Here is a 12,710-nt window from a genome sequence, read left to right on the forward strand (position 1 = left end):
GAGTCCCTTGTACTTCAGTTTCCCCATCTGTAAAGTGTCGGGAGCTAGCCTGGGTAGTCCCAGGGGGGTTCCCCTGATTCTACTCTCCCTGCACGAACTGAGAGATTGGGGAGTCAGGCCATGGGCTGGGGAAGCATGGCCAACTGAGAGCCCCTGGCCCTGAGGGCTCCTGCCACTTTGCAGGCCCACTGCCCAGCCCAGGGCTGGCACCCATGAGTGCCAAGAGGGGTCTGAACACAGGAACCCCAGGAACCCAGAGCCGTGGCCAGGAATAGCATTAGAGAAGAGGGGGGGGTCTCCTTTCCTGGTGGCCCTGAGGGTGGGGGCTACCTTTCTCCCTCTCCCAGCAATGGCCAAGCAACAGCCAAAAGAATCTGGGCCTGCCCCCTGGTAACTTCTCATCAGCAACTTGTCACAGCATCAGTCCCTTCCTGTGTCCCTGGCTCTGTGCTGGAAACTGGGGAGGTAAGACTGGGCCCCATCCCAGGATCAGGGACACAGCCCGTGCAGGAGGCCACAGACAGCACCAAGACCAGCCTCAATAACACAGAGCAGGGAAGCTTTCCAGTGGGGTGGAAAAGGTCAGACTTAGGGTCTGGGGGTTTTCAGGGACCAAAGAGGAAAGGGCTTGAGTGTGGGGACAGGCCATGCCATAAAAAACACAATGTGTGTGGGCATTTGGGGGTGGGGAGCCTGGAAGTTAGGCCTAGATGGACGAGGAGCTTAACTTTAAGGGCCTTGTGGCCAGGATGAGCCACTGGAAATATGGGGAGGAAAAGGACATAGTCCCAGATGGGAGACAGCCATCTCCCCACAAGCAGACACCATCCCTCGGCCCTGACTGAGGCTCTAGACACCACCCGGAAATCCCAAGACCTAGGTCTCCGCTTTGGATAAGTACATGAGCTAAGAATGCCAATCCAATCCAGACCTGCCCTCCAAAGCCTTAAGTTGGCAAAACAAAAGAGAAAAGGGACCTGCCCATGCAAGTGATGGGCTGGGCCGCTGGGCCTGGGGAGGGGGGCGTGAGGGGACCCACAGGTCTGGGAGCTAAGGCTCGTGGGCAAGAGTGGCCTCCAGTGTGTGCACAGTGAGAAGAGCTGTGCTCTCGGCAGGGAACGAGGCTCCTTCCCAAGGAGCTGCCCCAGGTTGTGCCTGCAAATGTGGGATTCCCAAACAGCCAGATCCCAGTTGTACGCAGGAAGCGGGAACTCTGGATGAGATTGGAAAGCCTCTCAATCTTTAAGATTTAGAAACTGATTCCAAAATAACACCAATGCAGGCCTAGCAGAACATAGAAGTAAGAGAGCCTCAGAACTCATGGGGGGGGGGGGGCCTGAACACAACGGTCCCCTTGACAAAAGGGTAAACTGAGGTCCAGAGGGGAAATAGGCCTGTAGACTGAGTCAAGTCAGACCAGAACCTAGGCCCCTGGCTCTCCTATGCTCCCAACACCACACCACCTCCCAGGAAACCCCCAGAGCAGCAGCATGGATGGTTCCCACCCCCTCACCTGCCACCACCCTGCGGACTGGGGCACAGCCGAAGGGGTTGGGCTGCATGGCCCCTCATGGATCATCCCCCTCTCCACACCGACAGGCCTCTGCTCCCCGCACCTATGGGTTCCCAAGTCCTCTCCATACCCTCCAACCCGTCTCACCTCATGGCAGCCAGGAATTGTTCTCCCACTCTACAGGAAAGGGAAACCAAGGCCAGAAAGGCCAGGCCATTGCCCAAAGTCCTTCTGTGACAATTTCTAGAAGGTGGGGAGAGGTCTCTGTGCCTGCCTGCTTGCAGGTCCCTGTAATTCGGACAGCAGCAGGAAGAACCCAGCTTGCAAGGCAGGGAGGGCAGGGATGAGTGAGGCCGGTTCAGGGCAGCCTCAGCACAGGGCCAAGGCCAGAGAAGCCAAGCCTCAGCCTCTGTATCCCTGAGTCTGAAGAGGGGGCTCAGCGGGGGCCCAGGGGGCCTCAGGGTCAGGAGTACACAGGACTGTGTGAAAGGAGTATCAGCGAGAGGCCAGGGCGCTGGGGAGCCAGAATGATACCAGAATTTTTTAATTTTGCTTACCTGGTTGATGTGAAATAGTATTTCGTTGCAATTTGAACTTGCATTTTCCCTGTTACTAATATATTCATTTAGTAATTGTTCCTTATTTCCGCTGTATCTTCAGTTTTTCCAACCTAAGTAAAGAGCCCCCACTCCTAGGCCCACCCAGGGACCCCTGAGTCCCACCTCTCTCTCCTCTGGCATGTTCTATCAACCTATTCCTTAGCTCACTTCTAGCCCTAGGCCACAGCTAAGCGTGTTAATGGCAGCCCCTTGACCCCCAGGGGGCTGTGCAAGTAGTAAGGAGAAACACCCCCTCCTAAGTTGGTTGGTGCCCTAGACCTCTTGGGCCACCCAGAGGTGTTAAGGAGTCAGTCACCCATGTTTTCAGCTCTGTGCCAATCCCATGCCAGGGGACAGAGGATGACAGGACCTTGGCCTGCCTTCAGGTCAGTCACAGCCCAGCAGGAGAGGAAGGTGAGTCAAGAGCAGCCAGGCCCTCAACAGCTGCAAAAGGTGGGCAAACATCCCTGGGAGGGGCTCCTAGCAGGGGAATACGTGTAGGATTCTTCGCAGAATTTCGATCTTGTGTGTTTTCAGTGTTTTATTTGCAGACAGAAAAATGCACAAAGAACTCACGAATACACAGCTCAGTGAGCCTTCACAGAGTGAATGCACCCGTGTAACCAGAACCCAGATCACAAAACAATTGCAGCGGCCTCCCCTGGGATGCCCCCTGCCAGGGCTGGCTACTATTTCTGGCAGCATAGATTCATTTGGCACACTTTGTGCTTTATATAACTGGCTCATATAATATGGCTTCTTTGCTGTCTTCTTGCTCAATCTTACAAGATTCTCTCATTGCTGTAGAAAATTCTGCTGAATGACTAGCACATTCCAGATAGGGAAACTAGGGGAGCCCAGCCCTGACTTGCTCCCATAGGAAGTATCCAGATTTGCAGAAGCTAGCAGCCCCTCCTCCTCATCCAAAAAAAGGGTCAGGACTTGACTTCCCTTAAACTCCCAGAATGGGCATCAGCAAGGAGCTGGGGCCTGGCTCTGCAGACCCAGGCCTCCCCCAACACCCTGAGTTCTCTGTCTTGTCCACCCACTCCCCAAATCCAGCCTGCTCCTTCCCCATAAAGAGAGGATGAAAGGCACCGGGGAAAGATATACTAATGATATGCACAATGTATGCAAATAGACCCAGACTCCCTGAGTCAGCTTGGACAGTGGCCAGAGTGAGTAGAGAGCCAGACCTCCTAACTCTGGATAGAGAGATGGCCCTCCTGCTCGCCGACCTCACTCCTCCCACTAGCTCCTGAGATACTCAGTCCCCACTCCCAAACCCTCACCCTGTGAGCTGGCCTCCTGCTCTTACTAATTAAATTCTGTGAGGGCTGCAGGGTAGAGGTCATGAGTTAGGCTCTGGGAGCTCACAGTCTGGCAGAGAAGTGCACACAAATGCAGCCACCACTCCCCAGTAAGAAACAGTTGGGACCCCAGCTAGGCGGCCCAGAATTTCTGAGCGTGGTTTGAGCCTCCATTTCTGGCCAGCTCCTAAGGGAGCACATTGATCATTGGGAGACTTTTTTTTTTTAAGCCAACATTGAGGGGCACCTGGGTGGCGCAGTGGCTGAGTGTGTCTGCCTTTGGCTCAGGTCGTGATCCCAGGAGTCCTGGGCTTGAGTCCTGCATCATGCTCCTCGCAAGGAGCCTGCTTCCCCCTCTGCCTATGTCTCTGCCTCTGTGTGTGTGTGTCTCATGAATAAATAAATAAAATCTTTAAAAAGTAAAAAAATAAAAGCCAACACCGATTAGGAAAGGGCACAAAGGAGGTTTTGGAGATGAAGGAAATGTTCTCTATCTTGACTGTAGCGGTGGTTCCTTGGGGACACACATTTGTCAAACTCATAAACTCCACACTTAAAATAGCTGAACACAATAGCTCAATAAAATTGGACTTTTACCAAGTGACCGAGGAGATCAGGTATCGATAGATGAAAAGGGTTGGGATTTCATTGGCACAGAAAGGTCACAGCAGAGGCAGTGAAAGCGCCACCCATTATTGCCAAAGGAAGGTGGTTGGTGCCCCCTTCACTTAGTGCTTCTGTGAGGTGTGTTGGAGATTTAGGGACCGAACCTGGAAGGAAAGTATCCTGCCCCATTCCAAGGGCTGCTGGGTGCGGGGAGGGTCGGCGGAGCTCCTACTGAGTGCCCCTGAATGGTTGGCACCAGTTAGCACTAACTGAGCACCTACTATATGCCACACACCAGTCTGGGACTTTACTGAGACCAGGGGTGGCCCCATCTAAGAGCAAAGAAAGGTTTTGACATTTTTAGGTAGCTTTATAGAAGATTTAAAAAGCACAATATTTCATGACACATGAAAACTGCATGAAATTCACATTTCGATGTCCATGGAGATTGATGGGAACATGAGCACGCCCATTTGTCCACGAGCTGTGTCACAGGCCAAGGACAGAGTTGAGGACTTGCAGCAGAGACTATAGGGCCAGCGAAACCCTGAAATACTTGCCATCTGGCCCTTCCCAAATCAAGCTTGCCTGCAAAGCCTATAAAGCAGAGGTTAAGAACGCACTGTCCGAGGGAGGAAGAACGAGGGTGCCACACAGCCTGGCTCCCGGGCTGCGGTTCGGACCCACGCCCGGCTGCGCGCGCCCCCTCCCCGCGGGTTGGTCAACCTGAGACCCGGCCTCGCGCCGGGCGAGCAGCAGTGCCCCCTGCCGGCGGTCAGGGGCAGGCCGGCGCGGGCTGAGCCTCGCCTCTTAGCGTCTGCCGCCATCTGCTGGCCTTCTCGGGAAGCGCATCCCGGGAGCGCAGCCGGCGCGGGGACTGCGAGAGCGCAGGGCGGGGACCCACATGGCCAGTTCCGGGGACCAAGGTGCCAACTATTCCAGGCAGGGATTGAAGCCTACCAGCCGGTGTCCGCTGAAAACGTTTCATCTGTCCCTGCTTATTTGGTGGGTGAGAATACAGGTGACAGCGCCCAGCGGGGTACCTGGATGCTTACCAAATGCTTGCGAACTGTGGCTCCGAATGTCCAGTTCCTGGGGACTTGAGCAAAGAACAGGAGCTGCAGGCACAGGGTGGTAGGAGAGGACTGGAACGTCCTGCTGACCCAGGTCCCCCTTCCCATGCATTTGTCTTTACATGCACCCTTCATTCTTTCTTACCCTCACTCATTATTCATTCATCCTTTCAACAAGCTTTTCTTGAACACCGAAGGAGACATTTCGCTGGACTCTGCACACTGGAAAAACTACCAGAGAACAAGACCGTGTAGTCCCTGCCACGGAGCTGACAGTGTTATGGAAAAGACCAGTAATTTCAGTACAGCGTGATGAAGCACATTTGGGGGTAGCAGAGAAGCCTAAATGAGCAGCACGTAAGGTGCCCCGACCTTATGGGGCATCAGGAAAGGCTTCCGGTGCCTGCAGAATGGGTGAGCTTGCCAGACAGAGAGGGGATCGGCATGTGCAAAGGTCCAGAGGTGAGGAGTATACCCAGCAAGTTGCTGAAAGAAGTCTGAGAGGCAAGAACATAGAAGGTAATGAGGACAGGGGAGCAAGAGGAGGCTGGAGGGGGAAAGAGACTGTGCCGGCGGACCTTCAACGCTGAGTGAATGCCAGGTTCAACAGGGGGGCACTGCAACATCTGGGAAGAGGCAGGGCACTTCTGTTCCCTGGGCTCACCCATTCTGTGACTGGGCAGCTCTGGCTGCTGGAAGGTTCTCCCTCATTCTGGGATGAAATCAGCCACCCTAAAACCTCCCCTGCCCACAAGGTCCTGTCCTGCTGGGGGCATGCACAGATGGAGTAGCCTCCCTGCCTCTAGGCCAGCTACTCACCTGGTCACAGCCTCACTGGCCGTTCCTGGGCAGAGGCAGCCCCAGGGCAGGTGGAAGGACTGGAACTGGCTCTGGATGCAATTCCACTCATCCCTTTACTGGCTGTGTGGCCTTGGGGTGGTTCCTTAACCTGTCTGAACCTGGATTCTCTCCTTTGTAAAGGCAGCAGAACAGCTCACCTGAGAGATGAGGCCAGTGAGAAGGCTGATGGTGGGGAGCACTCCCCCAGCGCCCTAGGCCCACCTCTGTCACCTGGATCATGGGAGGTGGTGACCAGGGCGTGCTCTTTCTTTGCCACTTTACCCGACACCCAGTGCTGGTGGGTACCCAGCAGCATTAGCGGAATGTATGAGTGATTCATGGGGTGATTACAGGCAAACCCACAGTTACCACTCAGGACACAGGCCAACAATCACAGGGGGTGACAATACCACAGCACCCTCACCCCAGCGGTACCCTCACCCCCATCGCGTCCCTGGCGATCGTGCAGAGGCCCACAGCTCAGGAAGACGAATCCACTGGCAGGAGGAGCTGGAGGTAAACCCAGGACTGAGCCCTGCGCGCTCGCGGTGCCCTCTGCTGGGCGGGCCCGGCGCCGCCTCTCCCTCTCTTCCCCTGGGGCCTCAGGGACTGGCCGGCCAGGAAGAGAGGCTCGACCTGGGGGGGGGCCTTCCCCACACATCCTCTCGCACAGGGAAGCCCCAAATCATCCCTGAGGCTCCACGGACACCTTTGTCCTTCCTGTCTCCTCTCTCCTGCTCTTCAGCGAACACTTCAAGCATCCCTAAATCCCCACCATCCCTCAGGTGGCCTCAGCGTAGTCAAATGTTAGCGCAGGGAGGGACCTTTATTACTATTATATTACGGTTATTAACGACAGCTACCATTGCGAGGCACTTGTCATTTGCCAGGCCATCCAGGAAATGCAGCCGGTCCCTCCAGAGATGGGCAGCCGCAGCCAGCGGGTGACAGGTGACACGGCTGACTCAAGGTCACAGCACAAGAGTTTTCAGAAACCTGGTGTTTTTCATCAGGCTGGATGGGGCTCATCCTGCTTCAGTAAGGGGGATTAAGTGGGCCTTGAGATGGGGGCAGGGCCCTCTGGTGCCCCATGAGCCTCACCTTGCCCCTCCTCTGGACCCCACTGAATCCCAGGAAGGGAGACAATGTGGTGAGCCTCCCAGCATTACTGCAACCATTGGGGAGAGAAAAGAAAAAGGAAGTTTTGTGTGTATTTGGACTCTGCGATTGGCCTTTTCCTGGTCCACAGATGACGCTTGCCCAAGGCTGCAATGCAGGACCAGGACCAAAACCTGCCGACCCCCCACCCAGTGTTCTTTCTCTGGGAAAAGGAACCACAGAATACACCTTGGGAGGGGCCAGCACAGGAAACAGGCACACAGCCACTGCCAGGCACCCCACCTTAGGCCTACTACCCCCAGCCCTCGAGAGAGGAGCCTCCTGCAGCACCTCAGGGGGACCAGGCCTGACCTGTCAGGGCTCTGACCCTGGGAAGTTGGAACTTGGAGCCTCAGGTCGGTCCCGAAGCCCGGTCTATGCTGTCATCTTGTGGCCACTTCGGGAAGTGCGCCTGTCCGGCTCTAAATTGGAAATAACACGGATTGAGCAAAACTGAACATTATTCTGGGAACTCATGGGATGTAGAAGGGAACATAGCCCAGCCGGTGCCCTGAAGAAGCCCACAGTCTGGCAGAGGAGCCTCCAAATGGCATGTCCAAAACTGAACTCAGCGCCGGATACCCACCAGAACAGGTCATGGAAAAGTTTCCAAAAGATGGACCAATGGTCCAAAAGATGGTCTCTCCCATGCTTTAGAGGAGGCATCTGGAGAGGCAGCGGGCAGCAGGTAGGATTTGACGGGAGGAAGTGTGCAGGAGGCACTCCAGGGAGAGGCACCGGCCTGAGCAAAGTCACGGAGACAGGGAAACAGCAGTTCTAAGGATTCCAGTTTGTCCCAAGCCTAGGTCGGATATGGAAAGGAGGAAATGATCATTTGGGAGCCAAATGGGCCAGTCTTTGGCTGGTGGTCTAGGGAGTTTGTACTAAGAATTTTAGGCTGGGGAACCAACAAAGGTCCTAGGGCAAGGATGAAGCTTGAGCAGGGGTCTCTTTAAGAAAAAAAAAAAAAATACTAGCTGCAGGGGACAGGAGTGAACAGGGCAAATGGAAGAAGTTTCAGGGCAATGGAGAGGGTGCTGGGAGAGGAGTAGGGAGGACTTCAGGGCTAAAGAGGGTACTACTGACAGCTAGACAAGCCAGGGCCAAGCAGGAGAGGTGAGGAATTGGCTTGGAGTTGCTGTCAGGAATTCCAGTGAAGCTACACCTGCCTGGTTCAGTCAGTAAAGCATTCAATGGTTGACTCAGGGTTGTGAGTTCAAGCTCCACATTGGGTGTAGAGATCACTTAAAAATAAAATCTTTTAAAAAAAAATGGAGTCCCAGTGAAGATGCCTTTAGGCAACTAGAAATAATATATGAGTAAAAGGGGAAGCAATTGCTCCCATGTGCACAGACTTCATAGTAAAAAAAGCACTTCAGGGACGCCTGGGTGGCTCAGTGGTTGGGCGTCTGCCTTTGGCTCAGGGCATGATCCTGGAGTCCCAGGATCGAGTCCCACATCGGGCTCCCCACAGGGAGCCTGCTTCTCCCTCTGTCTGTGCCTCTGCCTCTCTCTGTGTATCTCTCATGAATAAATAAATAAAATCTTAAAAAAAAAAAAGAAAGAAAGAAAGCACTTCGGCTTGTTCATGTTTTGACTAGTATTTACTGAGCCCCTACTATGTTCCAGGCCCTATGCTACATGGTTTGCTATTCATCAGTAAACAGGGTTAGATTCCAGGGTGGGGAGCGGTGCGGGAGACACATTAGCTAGTAGGCCTAATGAGTAAGTATAGTATGCAGTGTATTAGAAGGTGCTAGAGAGAAAAGGGAGGAAGAGTGTAGGTAAAAGAGAGTAGGGGGCTAGGGTAGGGGGGTTCAGTTTAAAGCAGGATGGTCCAAAAGGACCCCAGGACAAAGCATACATTCAAGTCTCAAATCCTAGAGACTGGGGACTTCCTGGGTGGCTCAGTGGTTGAGCGTCTGCCTTCGGCTCAGGTCGTGATCCCAGGGTCCTAGGATTGAGTCCCAAATTGGGTTCCCCGCAGGGAGCCTGCTTCTCCCTCTGCCTCTGTCCCTGCCTCTCTCTCCCTGTATCTCTCATGAATAAATAAATAAAATCTTTTTAAAAAAATCCTGGAGACTGAAGGATAGCAGGATGTACCTACCCAGAATGGGCAGCTTTGCTGTAGTGATTATTTTGAGTTGTTGACACTTGAAAAGCAGTAAATGCAAGGGCAAGCTTTTTCTAAACTCCCCTTATCTGTCTAAAGACAGAGTCTTCAAAAGGGACTCAAGTATCATCAGTCCCCTCCCCAGCAGGGAGAGTCATCAACCAGGGAAGCCAGCAGAAGAGTCTAGAAGTTGACATCACATCCAGACAGACTTCTCATGACCATCATTACAGCTGTTCTTCTAAGGGCCCACTCAGATTTCCAAAAAATCCTATGCTCTCCCCTGGGAAGCTATCCTCCCCCTCTCTTTCTCTATTAAGAAAGTATACAAGCTTGCATGCTAAGCCACCTTGGGGAATATTTATTTTTCCTGGGTATCCATGAAGTAAACATGATAATAAATTTCCATCTGTTTTTCTCTTGTTAACCTGTATTTTATTTACTACAGGGGTCTCAGTCAAGAACTTAGGAGAATAGAGGAAAAATTATTATTTCCTTCCCTATAAGATTTTGGGAAAGAAAGTCATGTGAATATCTAGGGAGGAGCTTCCGGAACCCAAGGTGGGAACACTTCTGGCGTGTTCTAGGCCCAGCAAGGGAGCCGATATGGCTAGAATGGGGAGAGCAGGATAGTGTATTGAGATGAGCTGAGAGAAGTAACAAAGATTGAGACTGGGTCACAGAAGTTTGAGAAAAGTTTGAGAAATTGCTGAGAGAGAGAGAGTGGTAAGGACCTCCCTCTTGCAGGCTGCTGGAGGGAATGTGAACAATTTGTCCCTGGACGGTAATTTTGCAAACACATTTAAGATATGCTTTTCTATTGACCCAGAAAATCCACTTAGAGGAATTTATCCTAAGAAATGCTGAGAGATGTGCACGTCAAATTATCCACAAGGATGTTCATCCAGTACTGACAAGAACAGAGGGTTGGAGATGATTTAGATGCTCAACAAAAGTGGACGAGTTACATTATTTATGCTACATCCATAGCAAAGTTACACAGCCGTTAAAGATGTTGTAGTAGAATTCTATTTATTAGCATGGAAAGAGACTCAAACATGTATTTTATTATGGAAATTTTATTTTTAAAAAAGTTTTATTTATTCATGAGAGACACAGAGAGAGGCAGAGACACAGGCAGAGGGAGAAGCAGGCTCCATGCAGGGAGCCTCACGTACAACTCAATCCCAGGACCCTGAGATCACGACCTGAGCCAAAGGCAGATGCTCAACCACTGAGCCACCCAGGTGTCCCTATTATGGAAAGTTTAAAACATGCGCCAAGGTAGAAAAAAATGATATAACGTGCCCCCATGCACTCATTCACCAAGTCAACAATTATCAACTCACAGTCTTCATCTACACCCCCTTCACCTCCTCCCTTCTCCCACATAATGTTCTTTGTTTTTTTTTTTTAAAAAAAGGATGTTATATATTGAGAGAGATAAAGAGCACGAGACGGAGGAGGGTCAGAAGGAGAAGCAGACACTCCGCTGATCAGTGAGCCCGACTCTGACTCCAGGCTGGATCCCAGGACCTTGGATCAGGACCTAAGCAGAAGGAAGATTCTTAACCCACTGAGCCACGCAGGCACCCCTCCCACATCATTTTCAAACAAACTCCAAACATGATAGCATTTCACTTGTAAATATTTAAGTATGTAGGGACACTTGGGTGGCTCAGTGGCTGAGTGTCTGCCTTTGTTTGGCTCAGGTCATAATCCCGGGGTCCTAGAATCGAGTAGCATCAGGCTCCCCATAGGGAGCCTACTTCTCCTCTGCCTGTGTCTCTGCCTCTCTCTCTCTGTCCCTCATAAATAAATATATAAGTCTTAATAAGTAAATATTATTTCAGTATGCAGCTAGCAGACAAGAGCCCCTTTTCTTTAACATAACTGCATACATCAAGTCCCCTGTCAGGCTCCCTGCATGGAGTCTGCTTCTCCCTCTGCCTCTCTCTCTGTGTGTGTCTCTCATGAATAAATAAATAAATTTTTTTAAAAAAATTTAAAAAAACACATACAATCATCATACCTAAAATAATCAATAATACTTCCTTAATGAAGGAAAATTAGGTCTCTGCTCACAGTACCCGACACCAAATGTGTGGATGTTCCACGCCAAGCAATTTGGATGCTGACCACCCAGCGTTAGCACAGACCTCGCAGGCTAAGGGATCAAGTCCCACAAGTCCCACTGACCTCCCATTTCAGATGTGAATCCCAAGCAGCAAGTCGTAAGATCACTGTAAAGGCTGCTTTTAGGCAACAAACTTGAGTGCTGGAAACCTGCATAAAGTGAAAAGACCCCAGCCTCGCAGTGTGAACAGGTTCCTGAAGGGACCTACCTCGGAATAACCTCAGGCCCTAATTGACCAACTGCAAGCAGGCACAGTTCCTAAGATTACCAAAAATGGGAAAGGTCCCTACTGGCCAGTCTCCCTCACTCCACCCTGTACCACAGCCTCTCCTCCTCCTCCTCCTCCTCCTCCTCCTCAAAGACAGTCTCTCCTCTCCTGTCCTGCTTGCTGCTCCCTTGCAGTGCATTCAATAAACTTCTTTTGGTTTGTTTGTTTGTAACTATTTTATTTATGTATGTATTTACTTAAAGATTTTATTTATTTACTTGACAGAGAGAGAGAGCCAGAGACACAAGCAGGGGGAGCTGCAGAGGGAGAGGGAGAAGCAGACTCCCCACTGAGCAGGGAACTCCACAAGACTGATCCCAAATCCCTGACCCCAGGATCATGACCTGAGCCAAAGGCAGATGCTTAACGGACTGAGCCACCCAAGTGCCCCTATTTTCTTTTTATTTAAATTCAGTTAGCCAACATAAAGTACATACTTCGTTTCAAATGTAGTGTCCAGTGATTTATCAGTTGCATATAACACCTAGTGCTCATCATATCACATGAGCCCTCCTTATAAACCTCTCTTTTGTTCTGTCTTGCATGAATCCTTTCGCCACCAGCGCATCAGCCCCACCCAATTAGAAAACCCCACATTTGGCACCTGCCCTCTTGCATCTCATTAGAGTGCCCCACAATTACCCACAGTTGTCCCATCTGCCTACATACAAATCAAGTGTTCTCACAAGCCCCTTCTAGGGTTCGATAATCTGCCATAACGGCTCACAGAACTCAGGGAGGAAACACTTAACTATTACCAGTTTATTATAAAGGACATAGATAAGCAACTAGATAAAGAAGTACATGGTGCAAAATCTGGAAGTGCCCCCACACTCAGGAGTTTCTGACCTCATGGAGTTGAGGTATACCTCCCTCCCAGCACATGGATGGGTTCATCAACCTGGAAGCTCCCCCAAACCCCATTGCTTAAAAAGTTTTTATGGAAGTTCCATTTGTAAGTGTGATGCATTACCTCATTGGCCACTTACGGTAACTCAACCTCCAGCCTCTCTGCCCCGGCACCTTTATCATTCAGGAAATTACAGGGATTTTAGGATCTCTTTGCCAGGAACCAGGGGGCAGAGATCAAATA

At 51.3% G+C, this 12,710-nt stretch overlaps 1 long non-coding RNA gene across 6 annotated transcripts; it reads right to left on the reverse strand.

Annotated features, from left to right (window-relative positions):
• Positions 1–2,652: 2,652 nt before the first annotated feature.
• Positions 2,653–11,630, reverse strand: LOC140606732 (uncharacterized). 6 transcript variants are annotated; one of them, XR_012009016.1, is made up of 5 exons: positions 11,412–11,630; positions 7,686–7,901; positions 6,805–7,521; positions 5,247–6,099; positions 2,653–5,146 (listed from the first exon to the last, which is right to left on the reverse strand). It is a non-coding gene; the product is annotated as an uncharacterized lncRNA (long non-coding RNA). The 6 variants fall into 6 exon arrangements; XR_012009015.1 differs by having other exon boundaries at positions 2,653–5,127; positions 5,247–5,332; positions 5,921–7,521; XR_012009013.1 differs by having other exon boundaries at positions 5,247–5,332; positions 5,921–7,521.
• Positions 11,631–12,710: the final 1,080 nt, after the last annotated feature.

Source organism: Canis lupus, chromosome 16, assembly GCF_048164855.1.
Source record: "Canis lupus baileyi chromosome 16, mCanLup2.hap1, whole genome shotgun sequence".
Lineage (NCBI taxonomy): Eukaryota > Metazoa > Chordata > Mammalia > Carnivora > Canidae > Canis > Canis lupus.